Source organism: Onychostoma macrolepis, chromosome 06, assembly GCF_012432095.1.
Source record: "Onychostoma macrolepis isolate SWU-2019 chromosome 06, ASM1243209v1, whole genome shotgun sequence".
Taxonomy (NCBI): Eukaryota; Metazoa; Chordata; class Actinopteri; order Cypriniformes; family Cyprinidae; genus Onychostoma; species Onychostoma macrolepis.
This window is the reverse complement of record NC_081160.1, coordinates 3,403,677-3,429,050: the sequence shown is the minus strand read 5'-3', so window position 1 is coordinate 3,429,050 and position 25,374 is coordinate 3,403,677. Positions and strand designations below refer to the sequence as shown.

The following is a 25,374-nucleotide window of genomic DNA, read 5'->3' as shown; positions in this document are numbered from 1 at the left end:
TTTAAATGCTTCAGTTTGTTTTCATATTATATTAAATTATGTTATGTTATGTTAGGCCAATATTATAAACCTAATAAATAATTGACCTTGTTTTTTTTTTAATGGAGTGTCTTATGCTCATCAAGGCTGTATTTATTTGATCAAAATACAGAAGAAAAAAAAACAGGAATATTGTGAAATATTATTGCAATTTCTAATAATGGTTTCCTATTTTAATATACTTTAAAATTCAATAAATGCCTGTGATGCAAAGCTGAATTTTCAGCATCATTACTCAAGTCTTCAGTGTCACGTTATCCTTCAGAAATCATTCTAACATGCTGTTTTATTATCAGTGTTGAAACCGTTGTGCTGCTTAATTGCTTTTGGAACCTGTGATACTTTTTTCTTTGATTCTTTGATTCTTTGATGAATACAAATTTTAAAAAACAGCATTTATTAAAAAAAAAAAAAATCACTATCACCTTTTATCCATTTAACACATCCTTGCTGAATAAAAGTATTAATTTCTTTAAAAAAAAAATGTACTGACCTAAAACCTTTGAATAGTGGTGCATATTGAATAAACACTGTTCTTTTTAACATTTTATTTACCAAAGAATCCTGAAAAATTATCATAGGTCCCAAAAAATATTAAGCAGCAAAACTGTTTCCAACACTGATTATAAATCAGCATATTAGAAAGATTTCTGAAAGATCATGTGTCCCTGAAGTAATGTTATGATGCTAAAATGCTAAGATGCTAAGTAATGATGCTAAAAATGCAGCTTTGCTTCACAGGAATAAATTATATTTTAAAGTATAGAAAACTTTTATTTTAAATTTCAATAATATTTCAAATAGATACAACGTTGATGAGCACAAGAAACTTCTTTAAAAAACTTTACTAATCCCAAATTTTTAAACTGCAGTGTATTATACTGTAAAAAAAAAAAAATGATCAGGTAACCTAAAATGTACATCATTTAGTTACATCAAGGGTCAAATCAAATATAAATAGCACATTAATGTTAAAAGTTACACACTTTTTTTGTGTGTGTGCACTGTAAAGGTATGGTATAAAGAATGTTTTTGCTCAGGTGACCAAAACAGAGAAAAGTTTTGCTCATCAAGAAAAAAAAACCGATGTCGATGTGTGAAATGATTCTCCTGAAAACACAGCACAGTCCTGAGCATTTTCTCTCTGATAATATGATTTGTGAGGTAAATAATTAATACAAAGGCTCAGTCGGCCAGTAAACAGGATCATCCTGTCCATGTCTAATGTGAGGTAAATGTTTTCCGCCTCTTGAGACATGATGTAAAGTGGAGGGGAAATGTGATCCTGTGCAGCCAGCTGTGCAGGAGATCGATCACGTACATTGATCACAGTTTCTAAGTATTAACAAGCATAGAGAGACAAAGAGAAGGACCAGAGAGCTGGAGTGATGTTTTCATTCACAACGCAATGATCACTGCCACCAAGCTCCTTCACCATTGTTCTGCCCTTCACATGCTTACAGCGTGTCAGGTTCAAATGTTAATTGTTCTCCATGGTGCATGAAACAACTGTGCTGCAAAAAGCACTAAACGCCATCAAAACAGCAGGTGCATACAATTTATTTTCTAGAAAGCTTAATTCTTTTGGTTTTCACTTCAAAGTTCAACTTTGCTCCATCCCATGTTATTTTTAAGGTCCTCTAACAAATGTTCTTGTTTTTCTGCTCAAGGAAAACATCTTTAACGAAGCTCTTGACAAAACGTAAGATAAGAGAACAAAACAGTCATTCATCCTTGTCCTTGGTTTGTTAAAACAACGCTTCCTGCTGGCTGCTTGCAAGCAACATCTCTCTTGTCATAAATTTACCGTGGCTTTTTTCCTTTCCACGTCACCCAAAATTTATGTCTGAAATAAACTTGAACTGTGGCCATGAAAATGCTTATATCCCTCTGGTAACACGACTAACTATTTGCAGCATCATGGCCAATAAATCACATGGCGTACGGCCTGTCCTGGCGAAAGCGTTTTCAGACCCATTTACTACTGATAATGCCTGCAGTTGGCCGGGTCTCGGAGGGGGAGGCAGGCAGGTGAGCTCATGAATCATTCGCTTCTTTCATCAATGCTCACCTGCGGGGCAGGTTTAGGGTTCTGCTGAACATGAGGGGATAAAGGGGTTGAGGAGGGGGCGATTTCCCATTGCTCAGTGCCCACACACTCGCATTAATTAAAACATAACCAGGCTGTGCATTGTGGGATTTGCTCATTAAATAGCACAAATGTCTTCCTGAACATACCCTATCTGTTCTGTTTGTTTCTCTCTGCTCATCATAAGTGTGTTTGCACACACAAATATACGCCGATAACTAATAATATCTGCCAATGCAATAAATGCAATCAGAAAATGCAATAAAAAATGTTCGTATTAGACTTGAAAAGATCAATTATTGCTTTCTATTTAATTTCAAACATCAAACATAAAGACTCACACAATACATGCACGCACGACATCATTTTGCCATAAGGATCTGCTTTTGACAGTTTAATGCCTCTATTTATGCACTACAAAGCCCTTTACCCAGAAATATTCCATTTTATGGAAGAACCAAACTAACCTAAATAAAATATATAAAATAAAATATATATATAAAGTCTGTCAGAAAAGCTGTGGTTAATGGTTGTCTACTTTAACTTTCTTTTAATTTAAATTAAATTAAATTAAATTAAATTAAATTAAATTAAATTAAATTAAATTAAATTAAATTAAATTAAATTAAATTAAATTAAATTAAATTAAATTAAAATAAAATAAAATAAAATAAAATAAAATAAAATAAAATAAAATAATTATTTTATTGTCCTTGAAAGCAATTTATTTGTATAGGTTCATATATGACAACATAAACATAAACAAATAGTCCAATTATATCTATTTTTAGTTATACTATTACAAATAGCATAATTATATCTATTATATGTATTTGTACTTAAATGTACTTTCTTTTCAACTTACAGAAGGGAGTATAGCTAAATTAAATTAAATTAAATTAAATTAAATTAAATTAAATTAAATTAAATTAAATTAAATTAAATTAAATTAAATTAAATTAAATTAAATTAAATTAAATTAAATTAAATTAAATTAAATTAAATTAAATTAAATTAAATTAAATTAAACAGTTGGAAGCCAAATGTATACATTTTTTATATTATCATGACCATTGTAGCTAATCACAGACATGTCCAATCAGTGCTATTTAAGAATCTGCTCAAGAGTGCTCAAATCTTGGCTGGAAATGGACGTTTTTAAAATTTCAGTATCGAATGGTATCGCGGCCGGTACTTTTGACAACACTATATTATATAATATATTTTTAAAGCTTTCTGAAAATGTGTGGTTAATGGTTGTTTACACAGTTCACGTTAATTGGAAAGGATATAAAGCTACTGTAAGAACTGTAAATTGATGATTTAAAATGATCACATCTAAAGAAACAATGACTTCATCAGTCCCCATGCTTCACAGATAGCCTTGGGCACTTCAGACTCAAGCACAAAAAGCTTCCCTGCTGACAGATATGATGGAATATTTTATTAACCAGCGGTGGCTTGATATATATACACTCTTGAGTTTCAATCCCCAGAGCGTGTCAAGGCCAGAGATGGACCACTTTGTCCTGTGGCCTATTATAGCAGTCACAATCTAACACCTATCTATCCACCATCTGGGAGAGGCTCCATAAAACTCCCATAAAAAGACAGAGTGGCTGGTCACTTGCAGATCGCCTTCAAAGGACATGGCTCATAAAACACACACGCTCATACACGCGTGTATTCACGAATCGGTTGGAGCACCTACAAATATGAACAGTCAGAACATCAAGCCTGAGTTGTACTGCAGTCCATCCTAATTTGAGACATGTCAGAGCCTTTGAAACTCAACTGATGGATTAATGACTGTAATGAAAGTCATCCGACACTCATTTGGCCTCAGACAATCTAAACAACAAGCCTGGGATTTTGGATAAAAAGACAGTCCATCTACGCTTTATTGCCTCAAAGGAAACACTGTTAGGGAAATGTCAACACAGATACATGACATTGGTGTGTTCAATATGCCTAAAGATCATGGATCGCGGAAGCAGGGGGGCCACCTGGGCCTGGGCCCGGGTAATTTTTGAGGTCTGGTACAAATTATGACATACAAAAATACATAGGCTACAGGCTCATATGGATTACTCATTGCGATCGCGATCTCGATCTCGATTCAAACACACTCAATCTTATTGCTATGTCGATGAGACCATGTCTATTAAACCATTGAAATCACAATCACATCGGAATATTTAAACCTGCTTTCACGCAGCCGCTGATCCAGAGAGAGCAGCGCTCATCATAAACTTTATGTTTGAAACAGCTTTACAAACAGTCTACGCAGTAGGCTACATTTCTGTGTTGTAAACATTAAATAATAATGAAAGTATTGGGATAAAAGTTTATAGTCCGGATATAGACTCTAGAGAAATGAGAACTGAACTAACCTTTGGAACTGATGTTACGCTTCAAATGATTGTAATGGGCAGCGCTAGGGAGGGGCTAGCAGGTGCTCCAGCACCCCTACAAAGACCAAAGCACCCGCATAGTTTAAGAAAGATTAAATAATACAAAAACATTTGTCTACTTATACATGCATAACTAGTGCAATGGAATACTAAGTGACGTGATTTGCAGTCGCACATTTTGTAATGTCACAGCATTTTATTTAAAAAATGGATAGGTTCCTTGTGCCAAGTAGGCTAGGCCAGCCCCCGACTATGGATTTTTCTAGTAAACTAGTCGAACGTTTATATTAAATAGATTAATATAATAACCTACTAAACTATCTTTTAATAAGTATTTAGGCGTATCATAGTCTACATTCCGCACTCAAGCGTGCGCATAAAAGTGTGCGCTGACTCTCCATCTCCAAAGTAGGCTAATGGACGTGCACATTTTCATACGGACTACATAATTAGAGAAGATTTGTTTTTTTATTTGAATTAGTTCGTAGTAGACATTTCAAGCTCTCTATAGATTTGTTTCAGTTTAGTTTATGTCTGTGGGCCGGTTCATTGTTGTGACGCGCTCCATCCACAGAGACTGCATGAGATGACAGAAAGCACATCCAAAAATGAATAAGTATTTTAAGTTCTTTCCGCAGAAAAAAAAAAAAAAAAAAAAGATTGCACGGGCGCCCTCATGTCATACATTAAGCGTGATAATAGGCCTACTCCTACACTCCTCATAAATACTTGAAATGCACCTACAGCGATTTTATTATTAATATAATAATAATAATAACCTGTTTTTGTCATATTTACTATTGCCCAGCTCCCCCAGTCATTGATCTAGCATCCCCTGAGCACCTGCCTTTAAAATTCTCTGGAGCCGCCCCGATTATAAATGTTACATTATGCCAGAAGGTAGCGAACAGTGACTGTTAAAATGTATCTGATGTCTAATTCTTTCATATATTCTTCATATAAGTTCATATATTTCAAATAATTGTTACATATTTTTATTTTAATAGGCTCATTTATAACATTTTACACTCATTTAAATAAAACATTTTGTAAGAAACCTAAGTGAATTAGCCTACATATTATTTTGTATTTGTCTAATGTTTTGCTTCAGAATCTTGGGAGAACCGTGATCTCTATTCTAAAAATCAATTATCCAGAGTCTTAATAAATAGGCTAATATCTGGCATCTAATACTAACTGTTTCTAATATTAAAATGTAGACTAGGATGTAAAATGTACAGTCTTACACACTTTATTTAGTACAATAACAAGGATTTGGTACATTTATAATGCATTATAATGCCGCTTCTAATCCATTGTGCCAGTGTGCGAATGGATCCCCCTCCCCGTCTTCGGCCCCCCCTTCTTTTGGTACGTTCCGCTATCCATGCTAAAGATATTCAGTTGAACGGAATATTTGTGATGCAGCTGTGTGTATTCAACAGAAGCAGCATTTTCACTGTATAGGATTTATATAGGATCCTTCCAACCATTAGTGCATTAGTGATTGCTCTGTTAAGCAAAAATGCAGTACAGTTTGATTAGACGCAGACCGCAGTTTGTTTTATTCTATTGTTATTTTTTATACTAAATATTTTGAATGTTTTTATTTTCATATTTTGTTTTCATTGGCATTTTAATGTTTTTTTTTTTCATTTAACGTCATTTTTAGTTGTTTTTGTTTTTTATGTCTATATAGTTTTTATTTTTATTCCAGTTATAGTTTTAGTTGTTTTAGTACATCAAGTTAAACTAAATTAAAATGTGGCCTTAGCAACTAGCTGAAATAAAACATGTTTAATATTTTATTTTAATACAGTTAACATTTATTTTATTTCAAGTAGCGAAACTGTTTTTATGGTTTTAGTTTCATTTTAGATTTAGTTAAAAGTTCACAAGTCTATTTATTTTGTTATCCAAGCTATGCATTATTTGTTTAGTTGCATTTTATTGTATGCATATAGCCCTAGATTTTCCAGCTATTCACAACCACAGATCAGAACAAACCAGCTCCTATAATCATGGGTTATTACTGTAAATATTCATAATACAATTTGAATCTGATATGAACAACAGGATGTTAAAGATGTCTTGTTTTGCCAAAGGCCACATATCTGCTCTGCTTTTACAAATGTTGACTCCCATTATGTATCACCAGAAAGCTTTAATCAGCACACGTCAGTGTAATAGTAGCTCTCAACATCCAGAGACCAAAGTGAAATAATTTTTCCTGTTGAACCAGGATTACAATCAACTAGAAGCCAACGCTAAGGATGCAATGGGTTAAATCTCTGGAGAACATCTGCTAGAAAAGCAAAATTACCTGTACTGTCAATATGACGAGAATATTTATTGATTTGTTTATTTGGAATATGTACTGAATTCATCCATTAATTGATCAGACTGCATTTTTAATTAATCATTCATTCATTCATTTCTCATGTGTTCAAAGAATATGCACTATTTCAAATTTTTATTTGTACATTTACAGGCCTGTTAAAATGACACTATTGTCTAATTGTCTTAGAGATATACACGTAAATTGTCTAATTAAATGCCAAAAAATAAATAAATAAATAAATACATGGCACGAATAAGTATAAACAGCTGCAGAGGATCTAGGCTATATGTGTAAACAATCAAATTAGGACAGGAAATATTTATCAAGCAGCGACATAATTTTTTAGCAACTTGCTGATGTTTTGTAACTCCTAAAAAAATGTTTTGCAGGAGTTTTTCTAACCATCACTGAACTAGAACAAAAAGATGCCTGCACTATTGTGCCAACAGTCTTGTTAGCATACCTGCCGTTAGTCTAAAAGAGAATTTTTTACCGGTTTCTCTCACCGCACATGCACTGAAAAGTTGTGAAAAAGTGAGAGAAAACGTAGGCAAAGTGTTCTTCATTAAAGGGAACAGCAGAGGGGATATATGTCTGCTGAGGCATTGTGGGAGATGTTCAGTAGGGCCTGACAGAACGGTGTTTTTCACCAGTCAGTCTTTCACATGACGACAAATGATTTGCAGAGCGTGAGCAGATCTCACAATGTAGTCAGAAAAAAAACATATTTCCCTGTCTATACTTCTTCTACAAAGAATTACACAAGTCTGAAAATAGAAAGATAAAATAAAACTGCATTAACGTTATTTCGTCATCTTCAGTCTGCATTTTAATAAGCCCCTTAGGACAGGATTCGTAGGTTTTATCTCAATAGAGAGTTGCTGTTTTGACACATATGTCACGAAAGAAAGAACAAAGTGTCCCGCCCCCAACATGAGATGAGAGTACTGACTTCCGAAGGCTGAATCGTTTAATGAATCATACAGCTGAAGTACTGCACATACTTCATGAATGTCAAAAACTAGATGTTTCCTGCTATGTTTTAACATTCTGTTTATAACCAACATCGTATGTTATGTTAAAAGAGCCACATCAAAATGTTCACCTTCAACTGAGGTTGGAAACAAAATGAATATTTTATTAGCAAAAATACTCCTACAGTATATACAGTCTTAATGGTTATTTAATGAGAAAAACTAATACAAGTTTTGTCCATAAGATGATAAAAATCACATTTGAAAAAGTTGCAGAAAAACTTTGGTAGGAACAACTTTAGCTTGCAGCTTACAGCAGTCCATCAAGAATTATTACTTTTTATTGCATCACATTACCTTAGTCAAAAGCATTCAAATAACATATTTGACTGTTATTCATACTGAAATGTTACTATGGCTGCATTGAATATAATTATAAGTCAATATAACAGCAAGTAGTATATTGTGACTCAGTGTGATAAACAGCTGTTTTTCTTCTAACAGACTTCTTAATGCTGCTCACATAGATGCATATTTAGGTCCTTCACAGTCTTTAATAGATGCACACACAAGGGTGAGAAAGAGACATCTTCATCACAGACCGCCCTAATAGCTAATAAATAAGTCTGGTCTGCATGAAAGTGATAAATGTAAAAAGTGTTTGTGTTGTTTGGCTCATTGCTTTCCTGTCTGTTAGTTCAGATTGCTCATTTACCTCTTTTGCAAGTAATTTACACCTGTCTGTTTTGATAAACAGCTGAATATGAAGTCATTTATAAAAAAAAAAAAAAAAAAAAATTATAAATACTGAACAAAACCGTTATTGCAAACTGTATTTCCATTTAGGGATGCACGGTATTGGATTCTTGCCGATATCCAATATGCCAATGCTTTTCAACTACCGATACGATACCGATACCGATACCGATACCGATATATTTCCTTTTGTTTGGAAACAACACCAAGTCTCTCCTGTGCAGAAATTATAAGCTAAATATTTTACATTTTGGTTAGTTTTTAACAATAACTTATTTGTTTGAATTAAATAAATAATAATGAATGTTTTTTGACATTGAAGCTTTGAAAATAACTATAAATAAACTATATAGCAATCGCTGCATTTTTTTTACCAAGAAAGATGCAGTGTTAACCCTAACATTTTACTTTAAGATTTAACATTTGTAAATGGTCTAAAGCAAAAGAGTTGTAAAAATTCTGAAAATCTTTTAGAGCTTATGATTTGTTAAAAAAATTAAATTAATAAATCAGTATAAATGAATAAATCAGTATATATAAAATTATTTAATTTACAATATTCATGTCATGTTTGTGATTTTTTTAATGTAAGCTATAGCTTCTGACCTTTAAATCAAAACACTCATTATTTTATGACATCAATTACTGCTTTATTTAATCAGAAACACAGTCTAAATGTTATTTGTAGGGCTGCAACTAACGATTATTTTAATAATCGATTAATCTGTCGATTATTTTTCCCGATTAATCGATGAATCGGATAAAAAAAAAACAAGAAAAGCATTAATTTCCAACCCTTTATTCAAAAACAGAACTAAAATCTTTAGAAAGTGCACAAACATGTTGCTCCTTGAACATCCCTGAGCTGTTATACTAATAATAAAATAAAATAAAAATGGACTAACACAAAAAAACATACACATGTACGCTTTACATCTGCCAAATATATAGACTTTTTTAAAAAATAAAGTGTCACCTGAGCTGCCAGAACAATAAATAATTTATAAAAAATAAAGAACAATACAAATCAGAAAATTTAACAGGATTTGTTTGAATGTCAGAACTTGTTCTCTGCACTACACTGCAAACGCACACACTCGCAGATGCACACACTCGCAGATGCACACACTCGCAGACGCACACACTTTTGCAGACGCACACACTCACAAACTCTCACACTGACACACACACACACACTCTCTCTCTCTCTCTCTCTCAAGTTCACTTGAAGCTTATTCATTAAATTATTACCATCATTGTAGTAAGTGCAAGGTTAATTTATACACCACATATAAACACAGCTTAAGATGACCAAGTGCTATAAAAGAACTTTAAAATTAAATTAAAAAGTACAACACACACAAATATATTTGTCAATAATAACCTATATGGGACAAAGCACAGAATATACACTGCAAAAAATGCTTTTCTGACTTAGTAGTTTTGTCCTGTTTTCAGTCCAAATATCTAAAAAATCTTAAATCAAGATACATTTACTAGACGCATGAAATAGCATAAGAAATTATGTCTTGTTTTCTTAAAAAACACCTCAAAATTCAGTGATTGTTTGCTTAAAACAAGCAAAATTATCTGCCAATGGGGTAAGAAAAATAATCTTAATGAGATATAATCTCAAACAGAAGTTTTAAGCATCACTTAATTTTCTCATGCCATTTTTCTTGTCTAGTAATATTTATTTAAGATTTTTTAGATATTTGGACTGGAAACGAGACAAAATTACAAAGTAAGAAAAGCTTTTATTGCAGTGTAGCTATACATGACAACAGATTGAAAAATGAATGGTCCAAAAAAGGCGAGTGAATAAAAACGTGTCTTTAGTCTTGCAATGCAAAGTGCAAAGTAACTATACCACCCCTGCTTTACTACTGTTATTAACGAGCTAACGCTAACTTGTCATGCTTGTCAAGCTGGATAACGAGTAAACACCAGTACCAGGGACATTACGTTCCTCACTTCAAAACATCAAAGACTCCAACATGTTTGCGTTTCAGGTGCTGGATCATTGCCGTGGTGCTCCCGTGCCATGCCATGTTGCTTTTGCATATTTTGCAGTTAACACACTTTTTCTGTTTATTTAGTGTGAAATGCTCCCACACCTTGAATGACTTGGGTCGCACGGATTTCTCTGCCTACGCCATGTATCTTTCCTCTACCTCCGCTCGTTTTTTTTTTTATTTTTGCTCCGCCCTGTCTGTGAGGCGCCGAACTCTGCTAGCATCAGTGCGCGAGAGAGTGTGTTCACTCCGCTCAGCGCTCAACTAAAGTTTTTTTTTTTTTTTAATAATCAAACGTCTCCGCGTCGCGCGACACAACGAATCGATTATGAAATTCGTTGCCAACCCTTTTAGTAATCGATTTTTATCGATTTAATCAATTTGTTGTTGCAGCCCTAGTTATTTGTGTAGGCTATTTTACTTTTAATTGAATTAGAAGTAGGCCAACAGCGCCCCCTACAGATTAAAACTCCTTACAGAGCGGGCATTAGGACTCGGGGAGCAAGTCCTAATGCCCACACCGAACGCATCATTCTGTACATGCTTTCACAGATTAAATGCAGAGATCCAAAAGATTGAATCTGATCATCATTCAGACAAAACTTTGCTTCAAGGATGAGCCACACTGCTGACGTGATCTAATCACAGACACACCCTGAGCACATGTGAGTTAACACATTCCTCTTATCAGCAAGAGATATCTGCATAATTTTTCATATCGGGCCAATGCCGATATTTACATTTAAAGCCATTATTGGCCGATTCCGATATCAGTTCGATAATATTGTGCATCCCTATTTCCATTTGACCTTATTTTATAGGGATGGGACGATACACCTACCTCCCGATTCGATACTATCACGATACTGGGGTGCTGATATGATATGTATTGCGATTTTTTAAAGAATTTCTATTCTACAAGTATTGCGATTCCATATTGCTATTAGAGCCGGGCGATAAATCGATTTTATCAATTAACTCGAATGTGTAGTTTACGTCGACTTGTTTGAATGAAAATCGGTTTCCTCTTTAACATCCGCTGACGCTCCCCACTGGGCTCCTGTAGTTCCGAATGGGCTCAGCCCTCCCCCTGCGCGCTTGCCATATAGGGTTGTGCCCAGACGATGCCATTGTCCATCATGATGTTAAGCCGGCATCGTGATCCCCCCTCCCATACCCCCCGCAATCTGCCACATCTCAATACCATGTACGGAAAGAAAATGACGTGTACAATGGAACTCGTTAAAGGGACTAAATACGAGATGGGAGGAAAATATATATTTCAATACTTTCTCTCCCAGTTTTATCATTGGGTAATCATACTGTATATAAAATTGCGGGCATCAGGGAGCCGCTATTATGCCTGGCATAGAAACTGCTTTTGAATGCACGATCACTTTTTAGTTTCACTTTCACTTTCGAGATTCGTGATGGCACGTACTCTGTTTATACTATGGAGCAGCAGTACTTACCACACATTTTACAAGATTAGATGTTTGTCAGTGGTCATCATCATTCATCATTGTCCTGCCAAAAAACAACCTACAGTCACTGATATTTAATGCTGTTGAATGTTTTGTTTGCACTTTATCAGAATTATCTCCTATCTACTGAATAGCAAGATGTTATACTTGTGTTTAAAGAAAACTTATAAAAAGGGTCACAATTTTATGTTTTATGTTATGTTACGTAATGTTATGTTACATTTACATATGTTTACAATGGCAGGGCCTGCAATCTTGTCTTTTTGGCTTGTTGTTTCTGATTGCACTTTAACCCCAAGGGGGAAATCCAGATCAAATCTCAGAAGGGAAAATCAAAACAAAATAAAGTTAAAACTTGTTTTGAACAATTTCTTTGTCATCTGCAGATTGCTTTTAAGTAGGGGGAAAAATCAGATTTTTTTCTTAGGCCATATCGCCCAGCCCTAATTGCTATGTGTTTTTTGTTTTTAACTCTAGACAATGGGAAAAAGGTGAATGATACTCTTAATATACAGTCATTATGACTGTCATAATACAAAAAAAACACTCATTTTAGCAGTCACTATTGCAATTCGATATTACAATTTATTGTGATTTTTGTTTGCTTATTAAAAACTAGACAATGGAAAATAGTTGATTATACCCTTAAAAGAGACTGTATAGGACGAGTCATATTAACAAAAACAATGCATCACACAGGGGTTAAAGCAAAAAAAAAATCCTGAGCCTGAACTTTTTCCCGGGGGCGGGGGGAAGGTGCAGCACATGCAAAGCATGCAATGACTGTTGCAACTTAAACATTTGAAAGGATACTATGGCAAAGTTATTGCTTTCCTTATTGAAACTGATTTTTTTTTCATGAATATATGGTTGACCTGAAGAATGAAAGCTATATCATACACTTGGAAAATTATGAGCTATATATCACCGCTTATCAACACTAGGGGTGTGACAATATACTTAGATCACGAGATGAGACAAAATACAGATAATTGGTTCACTAGAACGAGACAATTTTAATGCTATGCTATTTTTAAGAAATTTTAAAAAGACAAAATATGTCTTTTAATTACAAAAAGTAAAAATACAGTTTAACTTTGAAATATGTTAACTAATCTATGGCTGTAACTAATGATTATTTTGGTAATCAAGTAATCTACTGATTATTTTGACAATTGAGTAATCTGATATTTTTATTAACACAAACAGACCTAAGTGAATACCTGTCACAGATTCACCTGCCTCACCAGCTGTATCACCTCATACACCCGTTCACCATCTGTAATCACTCTCACCTGACCGCCATCAAGGAATCCTCTGCACCTGTTGCCACCAATCAAGCTCCCTATATGTCTTCACTTCATCCATTCCCTCACTGTCTAGTCATAAGGTAGCAAGCTATTCTCTGGTCGCCTTCCACCTCTTACCTCAGAACTGCCGGTCAGCCACTTGCCCACCAAGGAAAGGACGAGGGCCCAGATAAGACTCTTTATTCTGCTTCCCCTGATGTTTGAGTTACCGTTAACCTTATATTTGAGTTGTGAATAAATTACTTACCTGCACGCCAGAACCCCCTTGTCTGCCTACTTGACCAGAGTGTTACAATACCAGGCTGTAGTATTATTATTTATATATAAACTAACGATGAGGCAATAATAATTGGCTCAAATAAAATATTAAAACCAAGTAATTACATGGTTTTATTGAACACAGTTAAAATACATAATGTAATATGCCTATACGTAATATGAACATAATACATAATTTACTTAAATTGGTTATAACAAATACCTGCAGAGGGCGACCAATGGCCCGGTGACGTTTCGCTTTACAGCGTGATTAAACGATGTTTTAATCTAATAAATTTTTAGATTTGGCCACATGCAGAAACTTTTATTTTGAAATCGCGATGTACAACATGGCATTTAGACATAGGTTGACCTATTCTCCTGTGTTGGCAAAGGTTTATGATTTACGTTACAAATCTAGTAAGATAATGCACATTGTTTTCCCAGATGAACTTTAAGCAACTCTCACAGCATATACAGAGGAAGAGTTTAGCCCCTTTCACACATACAGTCTTTACTCGTAAATTACCATTAGATCATATGTGAACAGGACCTTTTCAAAAATCCCGGTAAATTTGTTCTGGCAAACATATCGTTCTTATGGAGATGACACGATTACTCTGAGCTGTTTACAAAGCTCCGCTGCTTTTTAATTAGTTTTTCCATGTAAATATGCCCTAGATGGACTTTGACCGTCGCGCTTCTCCATTCATCAGGACTGCGACTCTGCCTACTATTACTCGCGGCGCGTCTCGTGTTTATAAGAGCAAAAAATTCTGATTGGCTAGTAATGTTAGTTTGGTTGAGAGTGAAAGCTGTGCTCCTCTAATACCATTGGTAGGAAAACTCATGGACTCGACAGTGATATCAACATGTTTTTTTTAAATGTAGGATTTTATTTTATTTTATTTTTTTTTTTTTTCGCCAGAGATCCGGCACGGTGCCGGAAAACTTTAAGCCCTGATCACATCTTTCTGAACTTTTATTTCAGGAGCATACACATACACAGGGTATATTTAAAGTACCTTGAACCATGAAACTTTAAAGTACCAAAACCCTGAACTTGCACATAAATTTAATAGTCAAATGTTCAACAAAATGAGCAGAAAAAATACTTTCTGAAATAAAATAAAGTGTTACTTTGCATACCGTTTCAGTCATGTTTAGTCATGTTTTCCGGCAGTTGGGATTCAAAACGTGAAGGTGCAGAAGGAATTCTGGAATAGGTTTGATCCTCTGCCTCCATCATGGTTTTGCTTTCTCGAGCCGGCTTTAAATGCATATGACGTCATCTAATGCAGCGGCACCAGGCTTGTTTGAGATGCGCCTCGCCTGAAATGTAGGCGAGAGTAGGCGGCTGCAGTGAGGGTAGGAGTGAAATAAGCGCAGTCAAGACGGACAGTTCTGCCCTCTCGAAGTGGAACAGATCAAACGAGATTGAAGGCAGATATCGCGTTATTCTCACTCATATGCTGTGCTGCTGATAAACATGATATGATTTCAGTTCTGTTGCTTTATATGAATATAAATATGATGAACAAGACACTCAAAGTGCTTGCTATTCAATTCCATACGAAATGCGTATTTGTCATCCATTTCTACTTTAATACAAACGTGTTTTTTTTATTTTTGTTGAAATATGGCAATAATCACATATCTCACAAAGAGATCGCACTCTCATAGTGTTGGGAAATATTCATAATTTAGATACATAATCGCATGAAATCAGATTAAAAACATAAAACATTTTAGAAGAGAACGCAGCATCACGGTTGTCTGAACCAATGAGCATTAAGCTGTGTCGTCAGTCAGTCGTTTCCCATAATGCTTTTGATCAGCGCAGTCGGTGGAGAGCAACTGCGCTCAACTGCTCAATCCGACACAGCCGCCTCGCCGTCGCGAGAGTTTTTTGGCACACGTCAGCATGACATCAGAGCAAGGCAGACTTAACTCGGACACTTTTCTAACCGGCATGCATCTCGCGGTGATCACCGGTGATCGGTTCTGCGCAGAATTTGCTCATCTCAAACAAGCCTAATGTGCACATGGAATGATCGTTGTATGACATCAAAGCACCGCGAGAGCTACAGAGAGCAGATGGCTCCGCATGCTTTCGAATCGCTCTTGCGGTACTTTGATGTCATACGCTGATCGTCTGTGCGGTGCTGCTCCAAGTCAAACACACCTATACATTTCGCCCTTTGTTGGAATTACAAAGTGCTAACTTCTCCCCACCACCTCTTAGGAAACATAAAATAATGAAATAAAAATCGATTGTGAGGTAAACCAATCTATTTTTAAATAATTTAAAAAAGAATGGCGATAGTTAGGTGATTCGATTTCATTTCCCACCCCTATTATTTTTAATGTATTGAACTTGATTATTTGCATGTACACAGATTGCATGTATGCAGTTCTTAAGAATATTATACAAAAATTATATATCTTGCGATAACCTAATAAACATTAACTGGGTACACAAGACACACTTTACCCTTAAAAATCCAATCAAAATAAATCAGTAGTCTTTAACGATACCTAAAAAGATATTATGTGCTATATATTTTGGGTGGAATTTGCTAAATAATTACAGAGTTTTAATGAAACACTTAAATTCAACTAAACAATTCTATTTGTCCACACAAACCTACTAAAGTCACATTTACAACCACTGCAGGATATGAGGATTAAAGCAAAACACATTTCAAGTCTTGTTAAATGTTTGCCAGTAAAAATGATACAAAACAAAACTGATAAAATGTTTTATCCCAGATTCCAGTGTAAAAGCTTATAGTATTACTCACAGCTCACTAGTGCCCAAAGTTATAGAGCAGTGATATATCAAAACCAGTTTGTTTACTGTATATATTATTCAGTTCAATTCAAGTTTATTTGTATAGAGCTTTTTACGATACAAATCGTTGCAAAGCAGCTTTACAGGAAATTAATTTTCTACAATATATGTACTGTATATATTGTAGAAACTTAATATATTTAACTTATGGCAAAATTTGGTAATTCTGTATGTTGTCTGAGGGCTGGCATCCTCTGAGGGTTTTTTTTATTTTATGTTCTGATGTACTGTAGCACTGGCCTCTATGCAGCTTGCCAAAATGTCTGTATGTTTTGTATTATTGTTAGTTGTGGGAACGGCAAGCAATCTATCATTGTTTTTCCTTTCAACTGAGTAAACAGCTAGAAATTCCATTTTTCTACACATGAACTGTGCCTTAAATCTTAAGCCTTGCATGTGGATCTTCAGAAAATATAATGAGTTGTCCTAGCTGCCACAGTAATGGTGCTGTAATACTGTCAATGCAGCAATACATGTGTCCGAATTTAAAACCCAGAACTTTAACAAAGACAAAACAGTTCTGGTTAATGTGATGGAATGTGTTCAAGACCTTCAGAGAAAATCTGAGATGACTGGTCAAATGAGGCTGGTGCATTGCCTCTGAATGCAAATGATTTAAGTACTTTGGAGTTTGGATTAGATTTGCATGTAAATGTGACACCATCCTCATGTAAATTATATTTTATGACAATTGAGTCTGTAATAATTCTCAATAGTTACATCTACATGCACCCAAATAATCTGTTTATAATAGGATTGATGGCTCAATTGGACTGAAAAGCCTTCATGTAAAGACCTAATTGAGCTTGATCGAAATTAAATTTCAATCAGATTGAAAGGGGTGGTGTAGACCTGAAATAACCTCATTAAGAATGAATGAATGAATGAGGCATTTATATAGCGCTTTATTGTGTATTGCAATACACCCAAAGTGCTTTACAATCATGTGGGGGGGGGGGTCTCTCTCCTCAACCACCACCAGTGTGCAGCATCCACTTGGATGATGCGAAGGCAGCCACAGGACAATGGCGCCAGTGCGCTCACCACACACCAGTTACAGGTGGAGAGGAGAGAGAGATAGAGCCAATCAAGTGGATGGGGATTATTGGGAAGCCATGATTGACAAGGGCCAGTGGAGGGAATCTGGCCAGGACACCGGGGTTACACCCCTACTCTTCACGATGAGTGTCATGGGACTTTTTTAAAGGAAAAAGTATGAGAAGAATCATTTAAGTATATAAATGCTTGAATCTTACTATTTTCTCAATCGGTTTCAAAAATATCTTGTGCACATGCGCTGTGCCTTGATGCGTATGTTTACATATACTTCACACGATATGTCACACTACATGTGCATCTCATGTTTCAAACCGGTAAGATGAAACTGAATATTTAATAAATATTTGCTAAAAAGCTAATGTAAATTTCAGGTGTCCTTTTAGATATGCCATCAAGGCTAAAACTACAACTAGCTACATCTGGTGGTATTATTGCGGTGCTTTCTCCAGTTATGAATGCAAAAAAGTTTTGTTTGGAATACATGTAATGCACATAAACTGTGAATCGGACTGTAACATTTAGGGTTCATATAAACAAAAATTACAGCATCAATTTCAGATGAAAATTAGGGCATGTAAACATAAATAATGGCTCAATTACAATAACGTTACTGCTTCGCTAATACACTTGTGTGTGCATTTGTGAAACAGACCTAAGATATGAATGGCCCCATATATTATAGACCAATTTACTTGTTACAGATTGCTGTCCTCTGCTTGTTTTGTAGCAGCTTGTGACAATTGTCCCTGTCTATAAGTCCTGCTGATTGAGTCTGGCCCTTGATCTATGCTGGGATGAAACAAAAGGACTGCCTTCCAGACTCTGGTCGAACAACAAACAAAAGCAAGGGTAATTGAAAACCCTGGCCGCTCTGTTATAGTGCACTGGCGGGAATGAAATGTGAGCACCACGACTGGTCTGCAGATTGGTCAATCCACACGCTATACAATGTGCTAAGGTCTTCTAGCCCTTTCCCCATGAACCGTTATTCCATATGATGCAGTTTACATGTTAACCGCAAACCGAATGTGAGATGTGTAAGCCAGCAAATGCATCAATCACGTTTTCAATCTGCACAAACACTGACCTCACGATATGTCATCCAAGTCGTATTTCAGACACCTTCGTTACTAGAGAGATATATGTTCAATGCGTAGCTGCACTTGCCATTACTGTGAGGTGGTTTACCTGCTGCATCACCCTGTCATGGTGTGGAGAAACTGTGGTACATCATAAAATAAAGGTGGGGGAAAACTACCTCTCTTCACATATGTTTACACTCCCACTCATTACTGAAATTACACATCATTTATCAGCATGGAGAGCCTGAATGAGCATGGGCAGAGCTGCTAAAATAGAGAGAGCAAGAGAGAAATGCTGTTTGGATAGAGTAGAAGAGCAGCTCTTCAACATCTAATTAGCTAAAGCTGTGTTTTCTCTGCATTTGCTGCGGCCTCCACATCTCCACCCAGAGTTGGAAATCATCAGCTTAGGCCAGAGGTTCAAAACGGACACAGATGTCCAGACCTGGTGCACATCAACGATAAACACTGATACTGGGAATCCTACATTTAAGAGAAAAATGTACATATTTTAGAAATTCATTTAGGAGACATTCAATAGAAGGTCTATTTTATTTAAAAAAATAAAAATAAAATAAAACAAGAAGAAAAGAAGAAAAACAAAGAAAGAAAATCTAGGTTGGACTGGGAGAACAAGTCTACTTTTTGTGAAGCCAAATGCAAACACCATTGTAAAAAAGGTTTTGTAAGGTAACTTATGTGATTCATGTGGTGACATTTAAATGCACTGGTTTAATATGGCTAAATTACTATGACTGCATCAGTATACAAAAGCCAGTTTTAGGGGTCAAATCTGGAAGAAATAGCTTGTAACAACTGCACAATTTTATCTTTCAAATTGGAACCATGATTACAGAAATGCCATTAATTGCTAAATTAAATGCAGACTGAAATGGATGGGACGACTCCTTCTCTTTTTAATGACATTAGTATGCGTACAGTATTATGATGTTAGAGCAACGCCATGAACACTGGAAAAAAATCTGTAGATCTGTAGGGGAAAAAAAGGTTTGGACAGGACCATTTTTGCCATTATGTCATGAATCTCTCTCTCTCTCTCTCTCTCTCTCTCTCTCTCAAGCATTTTCTAGAATAAATCTACATATTTCTATATATATCTGTGACTATCCATTACAGATATGAATATATATATACGTTTGCCAATAAGATGCATGACATCAAAAGCGTACTATTGCTGTGTATTTAGAATAAGGAGGGACATTGCACTTCTCTGAATTACACTACTAAAAATCTCTAAATAAGAGAAAATAATAAATGCAATCACTGCAAACCTAAACCTACAAACTGATCATTTCTTTTCAGCCTAAACCTGGGTTTAAACTAGTTTAGTGCATGCATATAATTAGTCATCGAGTCTTATTTTGATGTGGTGGCGTCTCCAGTGTCTACTTACACACGGCTGTTTTATAGCAGGCAATATCTCGCAGCAGATTGGGGTTGTGCATATGCATTTCCTCCTAATTACAAGTCCACTGAAACTAGTTGTAACATAACGATCATACTCCGAAAACTGTCTTTCTTTAACATGAAAATGTCATTTGCGAACTGAAGAGAAGATGCGATTTGAAACGGAGAGATGGAGCGCGCGGACCTGCCCATGACTCAGTGCTGCAGCCTTCGTATTTCCTCCAGTTTCTCTCATCCAGACTCCAAAACTGACAGCTCACCACATAACCAACAAGCCTCGGCAACACTTCACATTACCATGTCCATGTTCCACATTTTGCACTTTCAATTTCCTACAACAGCTATACGAATAAGTAGCCTATGTGTGCAATAATCACACGTACTTCGTTTCTATTACGTGCTTACCACAGCATTAAAAAGATTCGTGTTTCATAATAGGTCACATCTCAACGTACCCGAACTGATTTAAACATTTTTAATAACAAATACATCGAAATCTTGAGTTAAAGATCTGACAAGTGCCACCAAGTGCTGATATGCGACCATGAGACGAGCTCATTTATATAGCTAGAACAAGCAACTGACAAGCTAGCAAACTATATATTAATATATGTTAATCAAATATATTAATCGAAAGTCATCTCTAAATAAAACAGAGACTCAGAGAATTAAAAGAATTGCCAAATTTGCTTCCATTGAATGTCAAGTGACAGGTCGAAGAACAACGGGGCTTTCCGAATAAAATAAAATAACATCACAACGCATCTGAACGGTAACAGAAATATTAAAAACTCAACTCACTTTTCAGCGCCTCATCGGTTAGTGTGGTTTCTATATTTTCTCTCGTCGTTGGCATCAGCTGAGACTATTTTCTCCTGAGAAGTGAAACAGGATAAAATCCTCCTCAGTTCAGCAGCCCCTGACTCAAATCCCGATATTTCTTGTCCACAGACACCTTGCGCGTGCACAGAGAAGAAAATTCAAGTATAATATATCCTTCAAGAACGTGTTCTGCCTGTAAAAGGTCCGTTTTCATGGAATAATAAGAGTATTTTCGGGACCGGCTTTCATAGTGGAGCTCTCTCCTCCTCGCGCGCTGTGCGGACAGGTTTCGCGCTTCCCTCGCGAGCTCTGGATGATGTGCGCTCAGTCTGTCTCGCGCTCACAAACGCACGCGCGCACGCACGCACTGATGCGCTTCATTCTCCACACCGGACACCGGAAGCGTCCTGTATACGTGTGAGGGTGTATTTCATGTTATCCTACACTGTTTTCTAGGGCATCCCGAGAAACTGTGCCATCATTTCCACCTAGAAAAGAAAACCAAGTCGAGACAAACTGCTTTGTGCGCTTTATTTGTTGGTATGTCCTCATTTTAAGAAAAAAAACATCGACCTCTAACAAGATCCTCGGTGTTTGCTAAGTATATTCAGCTTTTGGTCACTGTAGTGTTGATTTCTGAACGTAACGATTAATGTTTTGGCTCTATTTTAGTTGGCAGAGACTGCAAATGTGGAAAAGCAGTAGGGGGAGACCGGGTATGGTTGTAACACTTTTTGTTTCAGCATCTCTTTCAGCAGCTAGAGTGCTCAAACTTTTATACAAAGCACCCACATTTGTTCACTGCAAAAGGCACCAATTCAAACCTGTGCAAGAATATCACAGCCCTTATGCGTTGATGTCAAATACATGGAGTGCCTTTGTTACAATCTACCCCACTGCAGGGGTAGGTTGTAACACATGCTGGGGTAAATTGAAGCAAAAACAGCAGCCACCTCATAAAGCTTGCTTCAAAAACAGGTTTATTGAAACAATCTAAGAACAATACAAAACAATGTTGCACTTTCTATGAATGACCACATCTCCAGTCCTCTTTCTGTTTGAAGCAGGAGTGTGTGTAAATTAGACTACTAGAACAAACCTCCTTAACAGTATTTATGCTTAGCGAACACTAAACTCCAGTGTACCGAGGTAAAGAATATGTAGATCTAACAAACAAAAAAAACGAGTAAATTTGTGAGTTTGTGTCTATGTATGAATTTTCTCAATCAGATTCACAATGCTGTCAAACCAATGTTTTTAACACTAGAGTGCAGGCTTGGTGGATCCAGAAAGTGCATTGGGCACATTTTACCCACACTTCCTTTGGCTTTGAGCTGCAAAAAAAGCTCCATATAGACAACATGAAAGTTCTCAGTTCTATGTAAGGGAATGATAAATTGTGTTACAACTTACCCCAGCTCCATGTTGGTGCTGCTTCTCTTCAGTTCACTCATGTTCTACAGGGTTCAGGTCAGAGGACTGGAATGGCCAGCAGAAGCTTGGTTTTGTGCTCAGTGACCCATTTTTGTGTTGTTTTTGAGGTTTGTTTTTGGATTATTGTACGGTTGGAAGATCCAAACATGGCCAATTATAAGATTTCTAACAGTCAGTCACTTATTGATTTTTTTATCTGTTGGTATTTGATAGAATCCATGATGCCATGTGTCTAAACAAGATGTCCAGGACCTCCAGCAGAAATATAGGCCCACAACATCAAAAATACAGCAGTATATTTCATTGTACACATGGGGTACTTCTTATCCCTGTGTTCACCAAACCCATCTTGAGTGTTTGCTGCTAAAAAGCTCATTTTTTTTAGTTTTATCTGACCATAGAAGCCAGTCCCATTTGAAGTTCCAGTCGTGTCTGATAACTGAATATGCTGGAGTTTGTTTTGGATGAGCGAGGAGAATCTTTCTTGAAACCCTCCCAAACAACATGTGGTGAAGTAGGTGCTGTTTGACACTTTTTTTTTTTTAAAGGTTTTCTGACTCCGAGATTCTCCAGCTGTTGTCCTTGGAGAGTCTTTAGCCACTCAAACTCTCCTTCTCACCGTGCATTAGGACGATATAGACACACGTCCTCTTCCAGGCAGTTTCCTAACATTTTATGTTGATTGGAAATTCTTAATTATTGCCCTGATGGTGGAAATGGGAATTTTCACTGCTCTAGCTCTTTTCTTAAAGCCAGTTCATTAATTTGTGAAGCTCAATTATCTTTTGCTGCATATCAGAAATATATTATTTGGTTTTTCTCATTGTGATGATGATTAGGGGAATTTGGGCTTTGTTTTCCCTCCTATTTATATTTCTGTGAAACAGGAAGCCATGGCTGGATAATTTCATGTTCGTAATCACCCTGGAGTGCTCAAAATTGTGAATATGAATGGGAATATACTTCAGAGATATTTTACTCATAAGAATTTCTAGGGGTGCCAATAATTGTGTCCAACATGTATTTGAGAAAAATATTTCCCCCCATTTTAAATTCTTATTATCCAATGAAAGGTTAGATTTTTGTGAATTTTTAAAATAAAAGATCGAAAGGATTAACAGTGCAGATTACTTTTCACAACCTTTTTGATCATATTTACCAAGGGTGCCGATATTTTTGGCCATGACTGTAAGATCAGCGAGGAAGTGGGTAAATAATGAAATTATCATAGGACTCCTAGCTTATCCCTGATAGGTGGAAATGGTGCTGTTACAACTCTCCCCATGTTACAACCATACCCGGTCTCCCCCTACAGACATGCTAAATGAACACTAAAATGTACATATTTTAATTTCTGTGTTTGCTCCGACAACAAAAATAGCTCCGATCGAAGCCAAAGCAGAATTAACCCCTTCTGAACGAATCAGTGTTTTGAACGAATCGGTTGAATGAATGAGTCAATGACTCACTTAAAAACGATTTAACCTATAAAAACAATCTCTGTAAAATCCCCATCATCACTAATGAGGCTACAACAAATACCCACAAGCAGAGTGATACAAACAGTTAAAAGAGTGCTTTTGAACTGTTATATCAGCACTCTTTGAAAGCTGCTCGACCAGATCCGAATCAAATCGATCAGATTTAAGGACCAGAACTGCTTTTCACGTAGGCTACTCAAATACAGAAATAATTAAAGTATTAAGATAGCTAATCATAAATAATTATTTAGGTAATGCTTGTTGATGTCATCAGTGAAAGTAATCACAAAGTGTCAGTGGCTTTTTCTGCTTAAGGCCAAATACTGTAAATTGACACATCAACATGTAGCCTATAGGCACACAAAAAAGAAAACAAATGCTATAGTTAAATATGTGTATAGAATGGATTCACTATCAACCCAGTTATTTTGTAGTATTTAGTATTTTTGCACTTGTGCTGCAACAGTACTTATTACCGGAATCCTTACAAATGGAGGTGGAATATTACAAACACATGCCATTTCTTGACCTTGCGCAGAGTGCCAGAAGACGCTATATTGATTTTTATAACAAGCCCTGCATAGAACTCAAACCAGAATATGTTATTCAACTACTCATTAAAATATACAGACCAACCCATAATCCTATTTAAGTTCATTAAAGACAATTGGCTTAAGTTAATTTACAATCACATAATTCATTTTACATATATAGATTTATGTGCATTCATGCACCCTTAAATAGGATTTTCTCATATTCTCTTTTAGCATGTACAATATGATCAGTACTGCAATCTGGTTTACCAAGCACACACCTGCTCTCCACTCTCAGCCATCGAGGAAACATTTCTTTTCTGCACTGCCTCTTAAATTAACAGCCTCTCAAGCATTTCAAAATAGGCAGAAATTTACAACCTCTCAAGCATTTCAGATCGGTACAATAGATAATATTTTTGGCAGTGAGCTGTGATATTACAGATTGATTTTTAATACTTCATCCAATAAAAATGATTTCCTTCCTTTGGTTTCAAGGGAAAAACAACCAAAATAAAGAAGGGGGGGCCGATGGCTCGGGCCCTATAGGACATAAATCTTTTATCCATGGCTTCCGCATGGGAAAGAGATAAGGCGCAGGAAAACGAAACACTGAAAGGCTCATATGAATCTCCCAGCAGCTCAGTTCCCCTGAGTGGGCTGATGCACAGACAAATATGCCAGCTCAAAATAATGAAATAAACATCCTCGCTGCTTTGCTCAAAAATAAGCGAATATCTAAATATGTAAATGCCACAATAATATAAAGAACAGAAAGCACACTCAAACTCGGTCAAGTAAATGCCAGTAACAGTGTTCAGATAATGGGACACTTCAATAAGAATGCCTTTATTGTGGATATTTTTGTGAAAACGTTCATCAAGATACTATCTAAGCAATCTCACTCGACTGTAAACCATTTATTCTATACGTTCAGCTCTATGATGGTATGTTTAAGTATAATTACTCTGTGCATCAAAATCAGTGCATAACCTAAAGCG

At 36.0% G+C, this 25,374-nt stretch overlaps 1 protein-coding gene across 14 annotated transcripts in view; it reads right to left on the bottom strand.

The window, feature by feature from the left end:
* ptprfa (protein tyrosine phosphatase receptor type Fa) overlaps nucleotides 1-21,246 on the bottom strand; it is a 272,540-nt gene extending 251,294 nt beyond the window's left edge. For 7 of the 14 annotated variants that reach the window (XM_058780180.1, XM_058780185.1, XM_058780186.1 and 4 more), the window contains exon 1: nucleotides 20,905-21,241. The gene's annotated coding sequence lies outside the window, so the exon portion shown is untranslated. Of the gene's footprint in view, nucleotides 1-20,904 lie in introns of all 14 variants that reach the window. The other 7 variants (XM_058780172.1, XM_058780177.1, XM_058780174.1 and 4 more) reach the window with 2 other exon arrangements.
* Between the last annotated feature and the right edge of the window lie 4,128 nt (nucleotides 21,247-25,374).